Raw genomic sequence first — 16,780 nt, 5'->3', positions numbered from 1 at the left:
TTAGTGAAATTAACTGGAAGAGATGTAATTTATAAAACGTCCCAATTGTATGAATCCAAGTCAGGGTGGACGAGCGGTCTAAGGCGCCAGACTCAAGGGGCTCAGTTTCGTTCGTTCACAACGTGAATCTGTGTATTCTGGTCCTCGTATGAGGGCGTGGGTTCGAATCCCACTTCTGACACGATATGTTTTATGAAATTAAATAGAATAGATGTAATCTATAAAACGTCCAAAATAGAGGTGACCACGTCAGGATGGCGGAGCGGTCTAAGGCGCAAGAGTGAAGGGGCGTAGTTTCTTTCGTTCACAACGTGAATCTGTGTATTCTGGTCCTCGTATGAGGGCGTGGGTTCGAATCCTACTTCTGACACGAAGTGGTTGATGAATTTAACTGGAAGAGATGTAATTTATAAAACGTCCAAATTAGAAGTGACCACGTCAGGATGGCGGAGCGGTCTAAGGCGCAAGACTCAAGGGGCGTAGTTTCTCTCGTTCACAACGTGAATCTGTGTATTCTGGTCCTCGTATGAGGGCGTGGGTTCGAATCCCACTTCTGACACGATATGTTTTATGAAATTAACTGGAAGAGATGTAATTTATAAAACGTCCCAATTGAATGAATGCAAGTCAGGGTGGCTGAGCGGTCTAAGGCGCCAGGATCAAGGGGCTCAGTTTCCTTCGTTCACAACGTGAATCTGTGTATTCTGGTCCTCGTATGAGGGCGTGGGTTCGAATCCCACTTCTGACACGATATAATTTATGAAATTAAATAGAATAGATGTAATTTATAAAACGTCCCAATTGAAAGAATCCATGTCAGGATGGCCGAGCGGTCTAAGGCGCCAGACTCAAGAAGCTCAGTTTCCTTCGTTCACAACGTGAATCTGTGTATTCTGGTCCTCTTATGAGGGCGTGGGTTCGAATCCCACTTCTGACACGAAGTGGTTGATGAAATTAACTGGAAGAGATGTAATTTATAAAACGTCCAATTTAGAAGTGACCACGTCAGGATGGCGGAGCGGTCTAAGGCGCAAGACTCAAGGGGCGTAGTTTCTTTCGTTCACAACGTGAATCTGTGTATTCTGGTCCTCCTATGAGGGCGTGGGTTCGAATCCCACTTCTGACACGATATGTTTTATGAAATTAACTGGAAGAGATGTAATTTATAAAACGTCCCAATTGAATGAATCCAAGTCAGGATGGCCGAGCGGTCTAAGGCGCCAGACTCAAGGGGCTCAGTTTCCTTCGTTCACAACGTGAATCTGTGTATTCTGGTCCTCGTATGAGGGCGTGGGTTCGAATCCTACTTCTGACACGATATGTTTTATGAAATTAACTGGAAGAGATGTAATTTATAAAACGTCCATATTAGACGTGACCACGTCAGGATGGCAGAGCGGTCTAAGACGCCAGACTAAAGGGGCGTAGTTTCTTTCGTTCACAACGTGAATCTGTGTATTCTGGTCCTCGTATGAGGGCGTTTGTTCGAATCCCACTTCTGACACGATATGTTTTATGAAATTAAATAGAATAGATGTAATTTATAAAACGTCCCAATTGAAAGAATCCATGTCAGGATGGCCGAGCGGTCTAAGGCCCCACACTCAAGGGGCTCATTTTCCTTCGTTCACAACGTGAATCTGTGTAATCTGGTCCTCTTATGAGGGCGTGGGTTCGAATCCCACTTCTGACACGAAGTGGTTGATGAAATTAACTGGAAGAGATGTAATTTATAAAACGTCCAAATTAGAAGTGACCACGTCAGGATGGCGGAGCGGTCTAAGGCGCAAGACTCAAGGGGCGTAGTTTGTTTCGTTCACAACGTGAATCTGTGTATTCTGGTCCTCGTATGAGGGCGTGGGTTCAAATCCCACTTCTGACACGATATGTTTAGTGAAATTAACTGGAAGAGATGTAATTTATAAAACGTCCCAATTGTATGAATCCAAGTCAGGGTGGACGAGCGGTCTAAGGCGCCAGACTCAAGGGGCTCAGTTTCGTTCGTTCACAACGTGAATCTGTGTATTCTGGTCCTCGTATGAGGGCGTGGGTTCGAATCCCACTTCTGACACGATATGTTTTATGAAATTAAATAGAATAGATGTAATCTATAAAACGTCCAAAATAGAGGTGACCACGTCAGGATGGCGGAGCGGTCTAAGGCGCAAGAGTGAAGGGGCGTAGTTTCTTTCGTTCACAACGTGAATCTGTGTATTCTGGTCCTCGTATGAGGGCGTGGGTTCGAATCCTACTTCTGACACGAAGTGGTTGATGAATTTAACTGGAAGAGATGTAATTTATAAAACGTCCAAATTAGAAGTGACCACGTCAGGATGGCGGAGCGGTCTAAGGCGCAAGACTCAAGGGGCGTAGTTTCTCTCGTTCACAACGTGAATCTGTGTATTCTGGTCCTCGTATGAGGGCGTGGGTTCGAATCCCACTTCTGACACGATATGTTTTATGAAATTAACTGGAAGAGATGTAATTTATAAAACGTCCCAATTGAATGAATGCAAGTCAGGGTGGCTGAGCGGTCTAAGGCGCCAGGATCAAGGGGCTCAGTTTCCTTCGTTCACAACGTGAATCTGTGTATTCTGGTCCTCGTATGAGGGCGTGGGTTCGAATCCCACTTCTGACACGATATAATTTATGAAATTAAATAGAATAGATGTAATTTATAAAACGTCCCAATTGAAAGAATCCATGTCAGGATGGCCGAGCGGTCTAAGGCGCCAGACTCAAGAAGCTCAGTTTCCTTCGTTCACAACGTGAATCTGTGTATTCTGGTCCTCTTATGAGGGCGTGGGTTCGAATCCCACTTCTGACACGAAGTGGTTGATGAAATTAACTGGAAGAGATGTAATTTATAAAACGTCCAATTTAGAAGTGACCACGTCAGGATGGCGGAGCGGTCTAAGGCGCAAGACTCAAGGGGCGTAGTTTCTTTCGTTCACAACGTGAATCTGTGTATTCTGGTCCTCCTATGAGGGCGTGGGTTCGAATCCCACTTCTGACACGATATGTTTTATGAAATTAACTGGAAGAGATGTAATTTATAAAACGTCCCAATTGAATGAATCCAAGTCAGGATGGCCGAGCGGTCTAAGGCGCCAGACTCAAGGGGCTCAGTTTCCTTCGTTCACAACGTGAATCTGTGTATTCTGGTCCTCGTATGAGGGCGTGGGTTCGAATCCTACTTCTGACACGATATGTTTTATGAAATTAACTGGAAGAGATGTAATTTATAAAACGTCCATATTAGACGTGACCACGTCAGGATGGCAGAGCGGTCTAAGACGCCAGACTAAAGGGGCGTAGTTTCTTTCGTTCACAACGTGAATCTGTGTATTCTGGTCCTCGTATGAGGGCGTTTGTTCGAATCCCACTTCTGACACGATATGTTTTATGAAATTAAATAGAATAGATGTAATTTATAAAACGTCCCAATTGAAAGAATCCATGTCAGGATGGCCGAGCGGTCTAAGGCCCCACACTCAAGGGGCTCATTTTCCTTCGTTCACAACGTGAATCTGTGTAATCTGGTCCTCTTATGAGGGCGTGGGTTCGAATCCCACTTCTGACACGAAGTGGTTGATGAAATTAACTGGAAGAGATGTAATTTATAAAACGTCCAAATTAGAAGTGACCACGTCAGGATGGCGGAGCGGTCTAAGGCGCAAGACTCAAGGGGTGTAGTTTCTTTCGTTCACAACGTGAATCTGTGTATTCTGGTCCTCGTATGAGGGCGTGGGTTCGAATCCCACTTCTGACACGATATGTTTTATGAAATTAACTGGAAGAGATGTAATTTATAAAACGTCCCAATTGAAAGAATCCATGTCAGGATGGCCGAGCGGTCTAAGGCGCCAGACTCAAGGGGCTCAGTTTCCTTCGTTCACAACGTGAATCTGTGTATTCTGGTCCTCGTATGAGGGCGTGGGTTCGAATCCCACTTCTGACACGATATGTTTTATGAAATTAACTGGAAGAGATGTAATTTATAAAACGTCCATATTAGAGGTGACCACGTCAGGATGGCAGAGCGGTCTAAGACGCCAGACTTAAGGGGCTTAGTTTCTTTCGTTCACAACGTGAATCTGTGTATTCTGGTCCTCGTATGAGGGCGTGGGTTCGAATCCCACTTCTGACACGATATGTTTTATGAAATTAACTGGAAGAGATGTAATTTATAAAACGTCCCAATTGAAAGAATCCATGTCAGGATGGCCGAGCGGTCTAAGGCGCCAGACTCAAGGGGCTCAGTTTCCTTCGTTCACAACGTGAATCTGTGTATTCTGGTCCTCGTATGAGGGCGTGGGTTCGAATCCCACTTCTGACACGATATGTTTTATGAAATTAACTGGAAGAGATGTAATTTATAAAACGTCCCAATTGAAAAAATCCATGTCAGGATGGCCGAGCGGTCTAAGGCGCCAGACTCAAGGGGCTCAGTTTCCTTCGTTCACAACGTGAATCTGTGTATTCTGGTCCTGTTATGAGGGCGTGGGTTCGAATCCCACTTCTGACACGAAGTGGTTGATGAATTTAACTGGAAGAGATGTAATTTATAAAACGTCCAAATTAGAAGTGACCACGTCAGGATGGCGGAGCGGTCTAAGGCGCAAGACTCAAGGGGCGTAGTTTCTTTCGTTCACAACGTGAATCTGTGGATTCTGCTCCTCGTATGAGGGCGTGGGTTCGAATCCTACTTCTGACACGATATGTTTTATGAAATTAACTGAAAGAGATGTAATTTATAAAACGTCCAAATTAGAAGTGACCACGTCAGGATGGCAGAGCGGTCTAAGACGCCAGACTAAAGGGGCTTAGTTTCTTTCGTTCACAACGTGAATCTGTGTATTCTGGTCCTCGTATGAGGGCGTGGGTTCGAATCCCACTTCTGACACGAAGAGGTTGATGAATTTAACTGGAAGAGATGTAATTTATAAAACGTCCAAATTAGAAGTGACCACGTCAGGATGGCGGAGCGGTCTAAGGCGCAAGACTCAAGGGGCGTAGTTTCTTTCGTTCACAACGTGAATCTGTGGATACTGCTCCTCGTATGAGGGCGTGGGTTCGAATCCCACTTCTGACACGATATGTTTTATGAAATTAAAAGGAAGAGATGTAATTTATTAAACGTCCAAATTAAGAGTGACCACGTCATGATGGCGGATCGGTCTAAGGCGCAAGACTCAAGGGGCGTAGTTTCTCTCGTTCACAACGTGAATCTGTGTATTCTGGTCCTCGTATGAGGGCGTGGGTTCGAATCCCACTTCTGACACGATATGTTTTATGAAATTAACTGGAAGAGATGTAATTTATAAAACGTCCCAATTGAATGAATGCAAGTCAGGGTGGCCGAGCGGTCTAAGGCGCCAGGCTGAAGGGGCTCAGTTTCCTTCGTTCACAACGTGAATCTGTGTATTCTGGTCCTCGTATGAGGGCGTGGGTTCGAATCCCACTCCTGACACGATATAATTTATGAAATTAAATAGAATAGATGTAATTTATAAAACGTCCCAATTGAAAGAATCCATGTCAGGATGGCCGAGCGGTCTAGGGCACCAGACTCAAGGGGCTCAGTTTCCTTCGTCCACAATGTGAATCTGTGTATTCTGGTCCTTTTATGAGGGCGTGGGTTCGAATCCCACTTCTGACACGAAGTGGTTGATGAAATTAACTGGAAGAGATGTAATTTATAAAACGTCCCAATTGAATGAATCCAAGTCAGGATGGCCGAGCGGTCTAAGGCACCAGACTCAAGGGGCTCAGTTTCCTTCGTTCACAACGTGAATCTGTTTATTCTGGTCCTCGTATGAGGGCGTGGGTTCGAATCCCACTTCTGACACGATATGTTTTATGAAATTAACTGGAAGAGATGTAATTTATAAAACGTCCCAATTGAAAGAATCCATGTCAGGATGGCCGAGCGGTCTAAGGCGCCAGACTCAAGGGGCCTAGTTTCCTTCGTTCACAACGTGAATCTGTGTATTCTGGTCCTGTTATGAGGGCGTGGGTTCGAATCCCACTTCTGACACGAAGTGGTTGATGAATTTAACTGGAAGAGATGTAATTTATAAAACGTCCAAATTAGAAGTGACCACGTCAGGATGGCGGAGCGGTCTAAGGCGCAAGACTCAAGGGGCGTAGTTTCTTTCGTTCACAACGTGAATCTGTGGATTCTGCTCCTCGTATGAGGGCGTGGGTTCGAATCCTACTTCTGACACGATATGTTTTATGAAATTAACTGAAAGAGATGTAATTTATAAAACGTCCAAATTAGAAGAGACCACGTCAGGATGGCAGAGCGGTCTAGGACGCCAGACTAAAGGGGCTTAGTTTATTTCGTTCACAACGTGAATCTGTGTATTCTGGTCCTCGTATGATTGCGTGGGTTCGAATCCCACTTCTGACACGAAGAGGTTGATGAATTTAACTGGAAGAGATGTAATTTATAAAACGTCCAAATTAGAAGTGACCACGTCAGGATGGCGGAGCGGTCTAAGGCGCAAGACTCAAGGGGCGTAGTTTCTTTCGTTCACAACGTGAATCTGTGGATTCTGCTCCTCGTATGAGGGCGTGGGTTCGAATCCCACTTCTGACACGATATGTTTTATGAAATTAAGAGGAAGAGATGTAATTTATAAAACGTCCAATTTAGAAGTGACCACGTCAGGATGGCAGAGCGGTCTAAGGCGCAAGACTCAAGGGGCTCAGTTTCCTTCGTTCACAACGTGAATCTGTGTATTCTGGTCCTCGTATGAGGGCGTGGGTTCGAATCCTACTTCTGACACGATATGTTTTATGAAATTAACTGGAAGAGATGTAATTTATAAAACGTCCATATTAGAGGTGACCACGTCAGGATGGCGGAGCGGTCTAAGGCGCAAGACTCAAGGGGCGTAGTTTCTTTCGTTCACAACGTGAATCTGTGTATTCTGGTCCTCGTATGAGGGCGTGGGTTCAAATCCCACTTCTGACACGATATGTTTTATGAAATTAAATAGAATAGATGTAATTTATAAAACGTCCCAATTGAAAGAATCCATGTGAGGATGGCCGAGAGGTCTAAGGCGCCAGACTCAAGGGGCTCAGTTTCCTTCGTTCACAACGTGAATCTGTGTATTCTGGTCCTCTTATGAGGGCGTGGGTTCGAATCCCACTTCTGACAGGATATGTTTTATGAAATTAACTAGAATAGATGTAATTTATAGAACGTCCCAATTGAAAGAATCAATGTCAGGATGGCCGAGCGGTCTAAGGCGCAAGACTCAAGGGGCGTAGTTTCTATCGTTCACAACGTGTATCTGTGTATTCTGGTCCTCGTATGAGGGCGTGGGTTCGAATCCCACTTCTGACACGATATGTTTTATGAAATTAACTGGAAGAGATGTAATTTATAAAACGTCCCAATTGAATGAATCCAAGTCAGGATGGCCGAGCGGTCTAAGGCACCAGACTCAAGGGGCTCAGTTTCCTTCGTTCACAACGTGAATCTGTGTATTCTGGTCCTCGTATGAGGGCGTGGGTTCGAATCCCAATTCTGACACGATATGTTTTATGAAATGAACTGGAAGAGATGTAATTTATAAAACGTCCCAATTGAATGAATCCAAGTCAGGGTGGCCGAGCGGTCTAAGGCGCCAGACTCAAGGGGCTAAGTTTTCTTCGTTCACAACGTGAATCTGTGTATTCTGGTCCTCGTATGAGGGCGTGGGTTCGAATCCTACTTCTGACACGATATGTTTTATGAAATTAACTGGAAGAGATGTAATTTATAAAACATCTATATTAGAGGTGACCACGTCAGGATGGCGGAGCGGTCTAAGGCGCAAGGCTCAAGGGGCGTTGTTTCTTTCGTTCACAACGTGAATCTGTGTATTCTGGTCCTCGTATGAGGGCGTGGGTTCGAATCCCACTTCTGACACAATATGTTTTATGAAATTAAATAGAATAGATGTAATTTATAAAACGTCCAAAATAGAGGTGACCACGTCAGGATGGCGGAGTGGTCTAAGGCGCAAGAGTCAAGGGGCGTAGTTTCTTTCGTTCACATCGTGAATCTGTGTATTCTGGTCCTCTTATGAGGGCGTGGGTTCGAATCCCACTTCTGACACGAAGTGGTTGATGAATTTAACTGGAAGAGATGTAATTTATAAAACGTCCAATTTAGAAGTGACCACGTCAGGATGGCGGAGCGGTCTAAGGCGCAAGACTCAAGGGGCGTAGTTTCTTTCGTTCACAACGTGAATCTGTGTATTCTGGTCCTCCTATGAGGGCGTGGGTTCGAATCCCACTTCTGACACGATATGTTTTATGAAATTAACTGGAAGAGATGTAATTTATAAAACGTCCCAATTGAATGAATCCAAGTCAGGATGGCCGAGCGGTCTAAGGCGCCAGACTCAAGGGGCTCAGTTTCCTTCGTTCACAACGTGAATCTGTGTATTCTGGTCCTCGTATGAGGGCGTGGGTTCGAATCCTACTTCTGACACGATATGTTTTATGAAATTAACTGGAAGAGATGTAATTTATAAAACGTCCATATTAGAGGTGACCACGTCAGGATGGCGGAGCGGTCTAAGGCGCAAGACTCAAGGGGCGTAGTTTCTTTCGTTCACAACGTGAATCTGTGTATTCTGGTCCTCGTATGAGGGCGTGGGTTCAAATCCCACTTCTGACACGATATGTTTTATGAAATTAACTGGAAGAGATGTAATTTATAAAACGTCCAAATTAGAAGAGACCACGTCAGGATGGCAGAGCGGTCTAAGACGCCAGACTAAAGGGGCTTAGTTTCTTTCGTTCACAACGTGAATCTGTGTATTCTGGTCCTCGTATCAGGGCGTGGGTTCGAATCCCACTTCTGACACGATATGTTTTATGAAATTAACTGGAAGAGATGTAATTTATAAAACGTCCCAATTGAATGAATCCAAGTCAGGATGGCCGAGCGGTCTAAGGCACCAGACTCAAGGGGCTCAGTTTCCTTCGTTCACAACGTGAATCTGTGTATTCTGGTCCTCGTATGAGGGCGTGGGTTCGAATCCCAATTCTGACACGATATGATTTATGAAATGAACTGGAAGAGATGTAATTTATAAAACGTCCAAATTAGAAGAGACCACGTCAGGATGGCAGAGCGGTCTAAGGCGCAAGACTCAAGGGCGTAGTTTCTATCGTTCACAACGTGAATCTGTGTATTCTGGTCCTCGTATGAGGGCGTGGGTTCGAATCCCACTTCTGACACGATATGTTTTATGAAATTAACTGGAAGAGATGTAATTTATAAAACGTCCCAATTGAATGAATGCAAGTCAGGGTGGCCGAGCGGTCTAAGGCGCCAGGCTCAAGGGGCTCAGTTTCCTTCGTTCACAACGTGAATCTGTGTATTCTGGTCCTCGTATGAGGGCGTGGGTTCGAATCCCACTTCTGACACGATATAATTTATGAAATTAAATAGAATAGATGTAATTTATAAAACGTCCCAATTGAAATAATCCATGTCAGGATGGCCGAGCGGTCTAAGGCCCCAGACTCAAGGGGCTCAGTTTCCTTTGTTCACAACGTGAATCTGTGTATTCTGGTCCTCTTATGAGGGCGTGGGTTCGAATCCCACTTCTAACACGAAGTGGTTGATGAAATTAACTGGAAGAGATGTAATTTATAAAACGTCCAATTTAGAAGTGACCACGTCAGGATGGCGGAGCGGTCTAAGGCGCAAGACTCAAGGGGCGTAGTTTCTTTCGTTCACAACGTGAATCTGTGTATTCTGTTCCTCCTATGAGGGCGTGGGTTCGAATCCCACTTCTGACCATATATGTTTTATGAAATTAACTGGAAGAGATGTAATTTATAAAACGTCCCAATTGAATAAATCCAAGTCAGGATGGCCGAGCGGTCTAAGGCGCCAGACTCAAGGGGCTCAGTTTCCTTCGTTCACAACGTGAATCTGTGTATTCTGGTCCTCGTATGAGAGCGTGGGTTCAAATCCCACTTCTGACACGATATGTTTTATGAAATTAACTGGAAGAGATGTAATTTATAAAACGTCCAAATTAGAAGAGACCACGTCAGGATGGCAGAGCGGTCTAAGACGCCAGACTAAAGGGGCTTAGTTTCTTTTGTTCACAACGTGAATCTGTGTATTCTGGTCCTCGTATCAGGGCGTGGGTTCGAATCCCACTTCTGACACGATATGTTTTATGAAATTAACTGGAAGAGATGTAATTTATAAAACGTCCCAATTGAATGAATCCAAGTCAGGATGGCCGAGCGGTCTAAGGCACCAGACTCAAGGGGCTCAGTTTCCTTCGTTCACAACGTGAATCTGTGTATTCTGGTCCACGTATGAGGGCGTGGGTTCGAATCCCACTTCTGACACGATATGTTTTATGAAATTAACTGGAAGAGATGTAATTTATAAAACGTCCCAATTGAATGAATCCAAGTCAGGATGGCCGAGCGGTCTAAGGCGCAAGAGTCAAGGGGCGTAGTTTCTTTCGTTCACATCGTGAATCTGTGTATTCTGGTCCTCTTATGAGGGCGTGGGTTCGAATCCCACTTCTGACACGAAGTGGTTGATGAATTTAACTGGAAGAGATGTAATTTATAAAACGTCCAATTTAGAAGTGACCACGTCAGGATGGCGGAGCGGTCTAAGGCGCAAGACTCAAGGGGCGTAGTTTCTTTCGTTCACAACGTGAATCTGTGTATTCTGGTCCTCCTATGAGGGCGTGGGTTCGAATCCCACTTCTAACACGAAGTGGTTGATGAAATTAACTGGAAGAGATGTAATTTATAAAACGTCCCAATTGAATGAATCCAAGTCAGGATGGCCGAGCGGTCTAAGGCGCCAGACTCAAGGGGCTCAGTTTCCTTCGTTCACAACGTGAATCTGTGTATTCTGGTCCTCGTATGAGGGCGTGGGTTCGAATCCTACTTCTGACACGATATGTTTTATGAAATTAACTGGAAGAGATGTAATTTATAAAACGTCCATATTAGAGGTGACCACGTCAGGATGGCGGAGCGGTCTAAGGCGCAAGACTCAAGGGGCGTAGTTTCTTTCGTTCACAACGTGAATCTGTGTATTCTGGTCCTCGTATGAGGGCGTGGGTTCAAATCCCACTTCTGACACGATATGTTTTATGAAATTAACTGGAAGAGATGTAATTTATAAAACGTCCAAATTAGAAGAGACCACGTCAGGATGGCAGAGCGGTCTAAGACGCCAGACTAAAGGGGCTTAGTTTCTTTCGTTCACAACGTGAATCTGTGTATTCTGGTCCTCGTATCAGGGCGTGGGTTCGAATCCCACTTCTGACACGATATGTTTTATGAAATTAACTGGAAGAGATGTAATTTATAAAACGTCCCAATTGAATGAATCCAAGTCAGGATGGCCGAGCGGTCTAAGGCACCAGACTCAAGGGGCTCAGTTTCCTTCGTTCACAACGTGAATCTGTGTATTCTGGTCCTCGTATGAGGGCGTGGGTTCGAATCCCAATTCTGACACGATATGATTTATGAAATGAACTGGAAGAGATGTAATTTATAAAACGTCCAAATTAGAAGAGACCACGTCAGGATGGCAGAGCGGTCTAAGGCGCAAGACTCAAGGGGCGTAGTTTCTATCGTTCACAACGTGAATCTGTGTATTCTGGTCCTCGTATGAGGGCGTGGGTTCGAATCCCACTTCTGACACGATATGTTTTATGAAATTAACTGGAAGAGATGTAATTTATAAAACGTCCCAATTGAATGAATGCAAGTCAGGATGGCCGAGCGGTCTAAGGCGCCAGGCTCAAGGGGCTCAGTTTCCTTCGTTCACAACGTGAATCTGTGTATTCTGGTCCTCGTATGAGGGCGTGGGTTCGAATCCCACTTCTGACACGATATAATTTATGAAATTAAATAGAATAGATGTAATTTATAAAACGTCCCAATTGAAATAATCCATGTCAGGATGGCCGAGCGGTCTAAGGCCCCAGACTCAAGGGGCTCAGTTTCCTTTGTTCACAACGTGAATCTGTGTATTCTGGTCCTCTTATGAGGGCGTGGGTTCGAATCCCACTTCTAACACGAAGTGGTTGATGAAATTAACTGGAAGAGATGTAATTTATAAAACGTCCAATTTAGAAGTGACCACGTCAGGATGGCGGAGCGGTCTAAGGCGCAAGACTCAAGGGGCGTAGTTTCTTTCGTTCACAACGTGAATCTGTGTATTCTGTTCCTCCTATGAGGGCGTGGGTTCGAATCCCACTTCTGACCATATATGTTTTATGAAATTAACTGGAAGAGATGTAATTTATAAAACGTCCCAATTGAATAAATCCAAGTCAGGATGGCCGAGCGGTCTAAGGCGCCAGACTCAAGGGGCTCAGTTTCCTTCGTTCACAACGTGAATCTGTGTATTCTGGTCCTCGTATGAGAGCGTGGGTTCAAATCCCACTTCTGACACGATATGTTTTATGAAATTAACTGGAAGAGATGTAATTTATAAAACGTCCAAATTAGAAGAGACCACGTCAGGATGGCAGAGCGGTCTAAGACGCCAGACTAAAGGGGCTTAGTTTCTTTTGTTCACAACGTGAATCTGTGTATTCTGGTCCTCGTATCAGGGCGTGGGTTCGAATCCCACTTCTGACACGATATGTTTTATGAAATTAACTGGAAGAGATGTAATTTATAAAACGTCCCAATTGAATGAATCCAAGTCAGGATGGCCGAGCGGTCTAAGGCACCAGACTCAAGGGGCTCAGTTTCCTTCGTTCACAACGTGAATCTGTGTATTCTGGTCCTCGTATGAGGGCGTGGGTTCGAATCCCACTTCTGACACGATATGTTTTATGAAATTAACTGGAAGAGATGTAATTTATAAAACGTCCCAATTGAATGAATCCAAGTCAGGGTGGCCGAGCGGTCTAAGGCGCCAGGCTCAAGGGGCTCAGTTTCCTTCGTTCACAACGTGAATCTGTGTATTCTGGTCCTCGTATGAGGGCGTGGGTTCGAATCCCACTTCTGACACGATATAATTTATGAAATTAAATAGAATAGATGTAATTTATAAAACGTCCCAATTGAAATAATCCATGTCAGGATGGCCGAGCGGTCTAAGGCGCCAGACTCAAGGGGCTCAGTTTCCTTTGTTCACAACGTGAATCTGTGTATTCTGGTCCTCTTATGAGGGCGTGGGTTCGAATCCCACTTCTAACACGAAGTGGTTGATGAAATTAACTGGAAGAGATGTAATTTATAAAACGTCCAATTTAGAAGTGACCACGTCAGGATGGCGGAGCGGTCTAAGGCGCAAGACTCAAGGGGCGTAGTTTCTTTCGTTCACAACGTGAATCTGTGTATTCTGGTCCTCCTATGAGGGCGTGGGTTCGAATCCCACTTCTGACACGATATGTTTTATGAAATTAGCTGGAAGAGATGTAATTTATAAAACGTCCCAATTGAATGAATCCAAGTCAGGATGGCCGAGCGGTCTAAGGCGCCAGACTCAAGGGGCTCAGTTTCCTTCGTTCACAACGTGAATCTGTGTATTCTGGTCCTCGTATGAGGGCGTGGGTTCGAATCCTACTTCTGACACGATATGTTTTATGAAATTAACTGGAAGAGATGTAATTTATAAAACGTCCATATTAGAGGTGACCACGTCAGGATGGCGGAGCGGTCTAAGGCGCAAGACTCAAGGGGCGTAGTTTCTTTCGTTCACAACGTGAATCTGTGTATTCTGGTCCTCGTATGAGGGCGTGGGTTCAAATCCCACTTCTGACACGATATGTTTTATGAAATTAACTGGAAGAGATGTAATTTATAAAACGTCCAAATTAGAAGAGACCACGTCAGGATGGCAGAGCGGTCTAAGACGCCAGACTAAAGGGGCTTAGTTTCTTTCGTTCACAACGTGAATCTGTGTATTCTGGTCCTCGTATCAGGGCGTGGGTTCGAATCCCACTTCTGACACGATATGTTTTATGAAATTAACTGGAAGAGATGTAATTTATAAAACGTCCCAATTGAATGAATCCAAGTCAGGATGGCCGAGCGGTCTAAGGCACCAGACTCAAGGGGCTCAGTTTCCTTCGTTCACAACGTGAATCTGTGTATTCTGGTCCTCGTATGAGGGCGTGGGTTCGAATCCCAATTCTGACACGATATGATTTATGAAATGAACTGGAAGAGATGTAATTTATAAAACGTCCAAATTAGAAGAGACCACGTCAGGATGGCAGAGCGGTCTAAGGCGCAAGACTCAAGGGGCGTAGTTTCTATCGTTCACAACGTGAATCTGTGTATTCTGGTCCTCGTATGAGGGCGTGGGTTCGAATCCCACTTCTGACACGATATGTTTTATGAAATTAACTGGAAGAGATGTAATTTATAAAACGTCCCAATTGAATGAATGCAAGTCAGGATGGCCGAGCGGTCTAAGGCGCCAGGCTCAAGGGGCTCAGTTTCCTTCGTTCACAACGTGAATCTGTGTATTCTGGTCCTCGTATGAGGGCGTGGGTTCGAATCCCACTTCTGACACGATATAATTTATGAAATTAAATAGAATAGATGTAATTTATAAAACGTCCCAATTGAAATAATCCATGTCAGGATGGCCGAGCGGTCTAAGGCCCCAGACTCAAGGGGCTCAGTTTCCTTTGTTCACAACGTGAATCTGTGTATTCTGGTCCTCTTATGAGGGCGTGGGTTCGAATCCCACTTCTAACACGAAGTGGTTGATGAAATTAACTGGAAGAGATGTAATTTATAAAACGTCCAATTTAGAAGTGACCACGTCAGGATGGCGGAGCGGTCTAAGGCGCAAGACTCAAGGGGCGTAGTTTCTTTCGTTCACAACGTGAATCTGTGTATTCTGTTCCTCCTATGAGGGCGTGGGTTCGAATCCCACTTCTGACCATATATGTTTTATGAAATTAACTGGAAGAGATGTAATTTATAAAACGTCCCAATTGAATAAATCCAAGTCAGGATGGCCGAGCGGTCTAAGGCGCCAGACTCAAGGGGCTCAGTTTCCTTCGTTCACAACGTGAATCTGTGTATTCTGGTCCTCGTATGAGAGCGTGGGTTCAAATCCCACTTCTGACACGATATGTTTTATGAAATTAACTGGAAGAGATGTAATTTATAAAACGTCCAAATTAGAAGAGACCACGTCAGGATGGCAGAGCGGTCTAAGACGCCAGACTAAAGGGGCTTAGTTTCTTTTGTTCACAACGTGAATCTGTGTATTCTGGTCCTCGTATCAGGGCGTGGGTTCGAATCCCACTTCTGACACGATATGTTTTATGAAATTAACTGGAAGAGATGTAATTTATAAAACGTCCCAATTGAATGAATCCAAGTCAGGATGGCCGAGCGGTCTAAGGCACCAGACTCAAGGGGCTCAGTTTCCTTCGTTCACAACGTGAATCTGTGTATTCTGGTCCTCGTATGAGGGCGTGGGTTCGAATCCCACTTCTGACACGATATGTTTTATGAAATTAACTGGAAGAGATGTAATTTATAAAACGTCCCAATTGAATGAATCCAAGTCAGGGTGGCCGAGCGGTCTAAGGCGCCAGGCTCAAGGAGCTCAGTTTCCTTCGTTCACAACGTGAATCTGTGTATTCTGGTCCTCGTATGAGGGCGTGGGTTCGAATCCCACTTCTGACACGATATAATTTATGAAATTAAATAGAATAGATGTAATTTATAAAACGTCCCAATTGAAATAATCCATGTCAGGATGGCCGAGCGGTCTAAGGCGCCAGACTCAAGGGGCTCAGTTTCCTTTGTTCACAACGGGAATCTGTGTATTCTGGTCCTCTTATGAGGGCGTGGGTTCGAATTCCACTTCTAACACGAAGTGGTTGATGAAATTAACTGGAAGAGATGTAATTTATAAAACGTCCAATTTAGAAGTGACCACGTCAGGATGGCGGAGCGGTCTAAGGCGCAAGACTCAAGGGGCGTAGTTTCTTTCGTTCACAACGTGAATCTGTGTATTCTGGTCCTCCTATGAGGGCGTGGGTTCGAATCCCACTTCTGACACGATATGTTTTATGAAATTAGCTGGAAGAGATGTAATTTATAAAACGTCCCAATTGAATGAATCCAAGTCAGGATGGCCGAGCGGTCTAAGGCGCCAGACTCAAGGGGCTCAGTTTCCTTCGTTCACAACGTGAATCTGTGTATTCTGGTCCTCGTATGAGGGCGTGGGTTCGAATCCTACTTCTGACACGATATGTTTTATGAAATTAACTGGAAGAGATGTAATTTAAAAAACGTCCATATTAGAGGTGACCACGTCAGGATGGCGGAGCGGTCTAAGGCGCAAGACTCAAGGGGCTTAGTTTCTTTCGTTCACAACGTGAATCTGTGTATTCTGGTCCTCGTATCAGGGCGTGGGTTCGAATCCCACTTCTGACACGATATGTTTTATGAAATTAACTGGAAGAGATGTAATTTATAAAACGTCCCAATTGAATGAATCCAAGTCAGGATGGCCGAGCGGTCTAAGGCACCAGACTCAAGGGGCTCAGTTTCCTTCGTTCACAACGTGAATCTGTGTATTCTGGTCCTCGTATGAGGGCGTGGGTTCGAATCCCAATTCTGACACGATATGTTTTATGAAATGAACTGGAAGAGATGTAATTTATAAAACGTCCAAATTAGAAGAGACCACGTCAGGATGGCAGAGCGGTCTAAGGCGCAAGACTCAAGGGGCGTAGTTTCTATCGTTCACAACGTGAATCTGTGTATTCTGGTCCTCGTA

At 44.6% G+C, this 16,780-nt stretch overlaps 22 non-coding genes across 22 annotated transcripts; all 22 read left to right on the top strand.

The window, feature by feature from the left end:
• The first annotated feature begins 815 nt into the window (after positions 1-815).
• On the top strand, positions 816-937 carry TRNAL-CAA (transfer RNA leucine (anticodon CAA)). Its single transcript has 2 exons — positions 816-853; positions 892-937. It is a non-coding gene; the product is annotated as a tRNA-Leu (tRNA).
• Positions 938-2,705: 1,768 nt separating this feature from the next.
• Positions 2,706-2,827, top strand: TRNAL-CAA (transfer RNA leucine (anticodon CAA)). Its single transcript has 2 exons — positions 2,706-2,743; positions 2,782-2,827. It is a non-coding gene; the product is annotated as a tRNA-Leu (tRNA).
• A 1,012-nt stretch (positions 2,828-3,839) lies between these two features.
• Positions 3,840-3,961, top strand: TRNAL-CAA (transfer RNA leucine (anticodon CAA)). The gene is made up of 2 exons: positions 3,840-3,877; positions 3,916-3,961. It is a non-coding gene; the product is annotated as a tRNA-Leu (tRNA).
• Positions 3,962-4,217: 256 nt separating this feature from the next.
• Positions 4,218-4,339, top strand: TRNAL-CAA (transfer RNA leucine (anticodon CAA)). Its single transcript has 2 exons — positions 4,218-4,255; positions 4,294-4,339. It is a non-coding gene; the product is annotated as a tRNA-Leu (tRNA).
• Positions 4,340-4,406: 67 nt separating this feature from the next.
• Positions 4,407-4,528, top strand: TRNAL-CAA (transfer RNA leucine (anticodon CAA)). Its single transcript has 2 exons — positions 4,407-4,444; positions 4,483-4,528. It is a non-coding gene; the product is annotated as a tRNA-Leu (tRNA).
• Positions 4,529-4,784: 256 nt separating this feature from the next.
• TRNAF-AAA (transfer RNA phenylalanine (anticodon AAA)) lies at positions 4,785-4,906 on the top strand. Its single transcript has 2 exons — positions 4,785-4,822; positions 4,861-4,906. It is a non-coding gene; the product is annotated as a tRNA-Phe (tRNA).
• An 823-nt stretch (positions 4,907-5,729) lies between these two features.
• TRNAL-CAA (transfer RNA leucine (anticodon CAA)) lies at positions 5,730-5,851 on the top strand. The gene is made up of 2 exons: positions 5,730-5,767; positions 5,806-5,851. It is a non-coding gene; the product is annotated as a tRNA-Leu (tRNA).
• A 67-nt stretch (positions 5,852-5,918) lies between these two features.
• On the top strand, positions 5,919-6,040 carry TRNAL-CAA (transfer RNA leucine (anticodon CAA)). The gene is made up of 2 exons: positions 5,919-5,956; positions 5,995-6,040. It is a non-coding gene; the product is annotated as a tRNA-Leu (tRNA).
• A 2,713-nt stretch (positions 6,041-8,753) lies between these two features.
• Positions 8,754-8,875, top strand: TRNAF-AAA (transfer RNA phenylalanine (anticodon AAA)). Its single transcript has 2 exons — positions 8,754-8,791; positions 8,830-8,875. It is a non-coding gene; the product is annotated as a tRNA-Phe (tRNA).
• A 1,011-nt stretch (positions 8,876-9,886) lies between these two features.
• On the top strand, positions 9,887-10,008 carry TRNAL-CAA (transfer RNA leucine (anticodon CAA)). Its single transcript has 2 exons — positions 9,887-9,924; positions 9,963-10,008. It is a non-coding gene; the product is annotated as a tRNA-Leu (tRNA).
• A 67-nt stretch (positions 10,009-10,075) lies between these two features.
• TRNAF-AAA (transfer RNA phenylalanine (anticodon AAA)) lies at positions 10,076-10,197 on the top strand. Its single transcript has 2 exons — positions 10,076-10,113; positions 10,152-10,197. It is a non-coding gene; the product is annotated as a tRNA-Phe (tRNA).
• A 67-nt stretch (positions 10,198-10,264) lies between these two features.
• TRNAL-CAA (transfer RNA leucine (anticodon CAA)) lies at positions 10,265-10,386 on the top strand. Its single transcript has 2 exons — positions 10,265-10,302; positions 10,341-10,386. It is a non-coding gene; the product is annotated as a tRNA-Leu (tRNA).
• An 823-nt stretch (positions 10,387-11,209) lies between these two features.
• TRNAF-AAA (transfer RNA phenylalanine (anticodon AAA)) lies at positions 11,210-11,331 on the top strand. The gene is made up of 2 exons: positions 11,210-11,247; positions 11,286-11,331. It is a non-coding gene; the product is annotated as a tRNA-Phe (tRNA).
• Positions 11,332-11,776: 445 nt separating this feature from the next.
• On the top strand, positions 11,777-11,898 carry TRNAL-CAA (transfer RNA leucine (anticodon CAA)). Its single transcript has 2 exons — positions 11,777-11,814; positions 11,853-11,898. It is a non-coding gene; the product is annotated as a tRNA-Leu (tRNA).
• A 445-nt stretch (positions 11,899-12,343) lies between these two features.
• Positions 12,344-12,465, top strand: TRNAL-CAA (transfer RNA leucine (anticodon CAA)). Its single transcript has 2 exons — positions 12,344-12,381; positions 12,420-12,465. It is a non-coding gene; the product is annotated as a tRNA-Leu (tRNA).
• Positions 12,466-12,532: 67 nt separating this feature from the next.
• Positions 12,533-12,654, top strand: TRNAF-AAA (transfer RNA phenylalanine (anticodon AAA)). Its single transcript has 2 exons — positions 12,533-12,570; positions 12,609-12,654. It is a non-coding gene; the product is annotated as a tRNA-Phe (tRNA).
• A 67-nt stretch (positions 12,655-12,721) lies between these two features.
• Positions 12,722-12,843, top strand: TRNAL-CAA (transfer RNA leucine (anticodon CAA)). Its single transcript has 2 exons — positions 12,722-12,759; positions 12,798-12,843. It is a non-coding gene; the product is annotated as a tRNA-Leu (tRNA).
• Positions 12,844-13,855: 1,012 nt separating this feature from the next.
• On the top strand, positions 13,856-13,977 carry TRNAF-AAA (transfer RNA phenylalanine (anticodon AAA)). Its single transcript has 2 exons — positions 13,856-13,893; positions 13,932-13,977. It is a non-coding gene; the product is annotated as a tRNA-Phe (tRNA).
• A 445-nt stretch (positions 13,978-14,422) lies between these two features.
• Positions 14,423-14,544, top strand: TRNAL-CAA (transfer RNA leucine (anticodon CAA)). The gene is made up of 2 exons: positions 14,423-14,460; positions 14,499-14,544. It is a non-coding gene; the product is annotated as a tRNA-Leu (tRNA).
• A 445-nt stretch (positions 14,545-14,989) lies between these two features.
• On the top strand, positions 14,990-15,111 carry TRNAL-CAA (transfer RNA leucine (anticodon CAA)). The gene is made up of 2 exons: positions 14,990-15,027; positions 15,066-15,111. It is a non-coding gene; the product is annotated as a tRNA-Leu (tRNA).
• A 67-nt stretch (positions 15,112-15,178) lies between these two features.
• TRNAF-AAA (transfer RNA phenylalanine (anticodon AAA)) lies at positions 15,179-15,300 on the top strand. Its single transcript has 2 exons — positions 15,179-15,216; positions 15,255-15,300. It is a non-coding gene; the product is annotated as a tRNA-Phe (tRNA).
• A 67-nt stretch (positions 15,301-15,367) lies between these two features.
• TRNAL-CAA (transfer RNA leucine (anticodon CAA)) lies at positions 15,368-15,489 on the top strand. The gene is made up of 2 exons: positions 15,368-15,405; positions 15,444-15,489. It is a non-coding gene; the product is annotated as a tRNA-Leu (tRNA).
• Positions 15,490-16,780: the final 1,291 nt, after the last annotated feature.

Source organism: Phalangium opilio, unplaced genomic scaffold, assembly GCF_054372755.1.
Source record: "Phalangium opilio isolate 3A_F unplaced genomic scaffold, DU_Popi_V2 ptg000090l_1, whole genome shotgun sequence".
Lineage (NCBI taxonomy): Eukaryota > Metazoa > Arthropoda > Arachnida > Opiliones > Phalangiidae > Phalangium > Phalangium opilio.
Note: the sequence above shows the minus strand (reverse complement) of the source record. Positions and strands in the feature narration are given on the sequence as shown.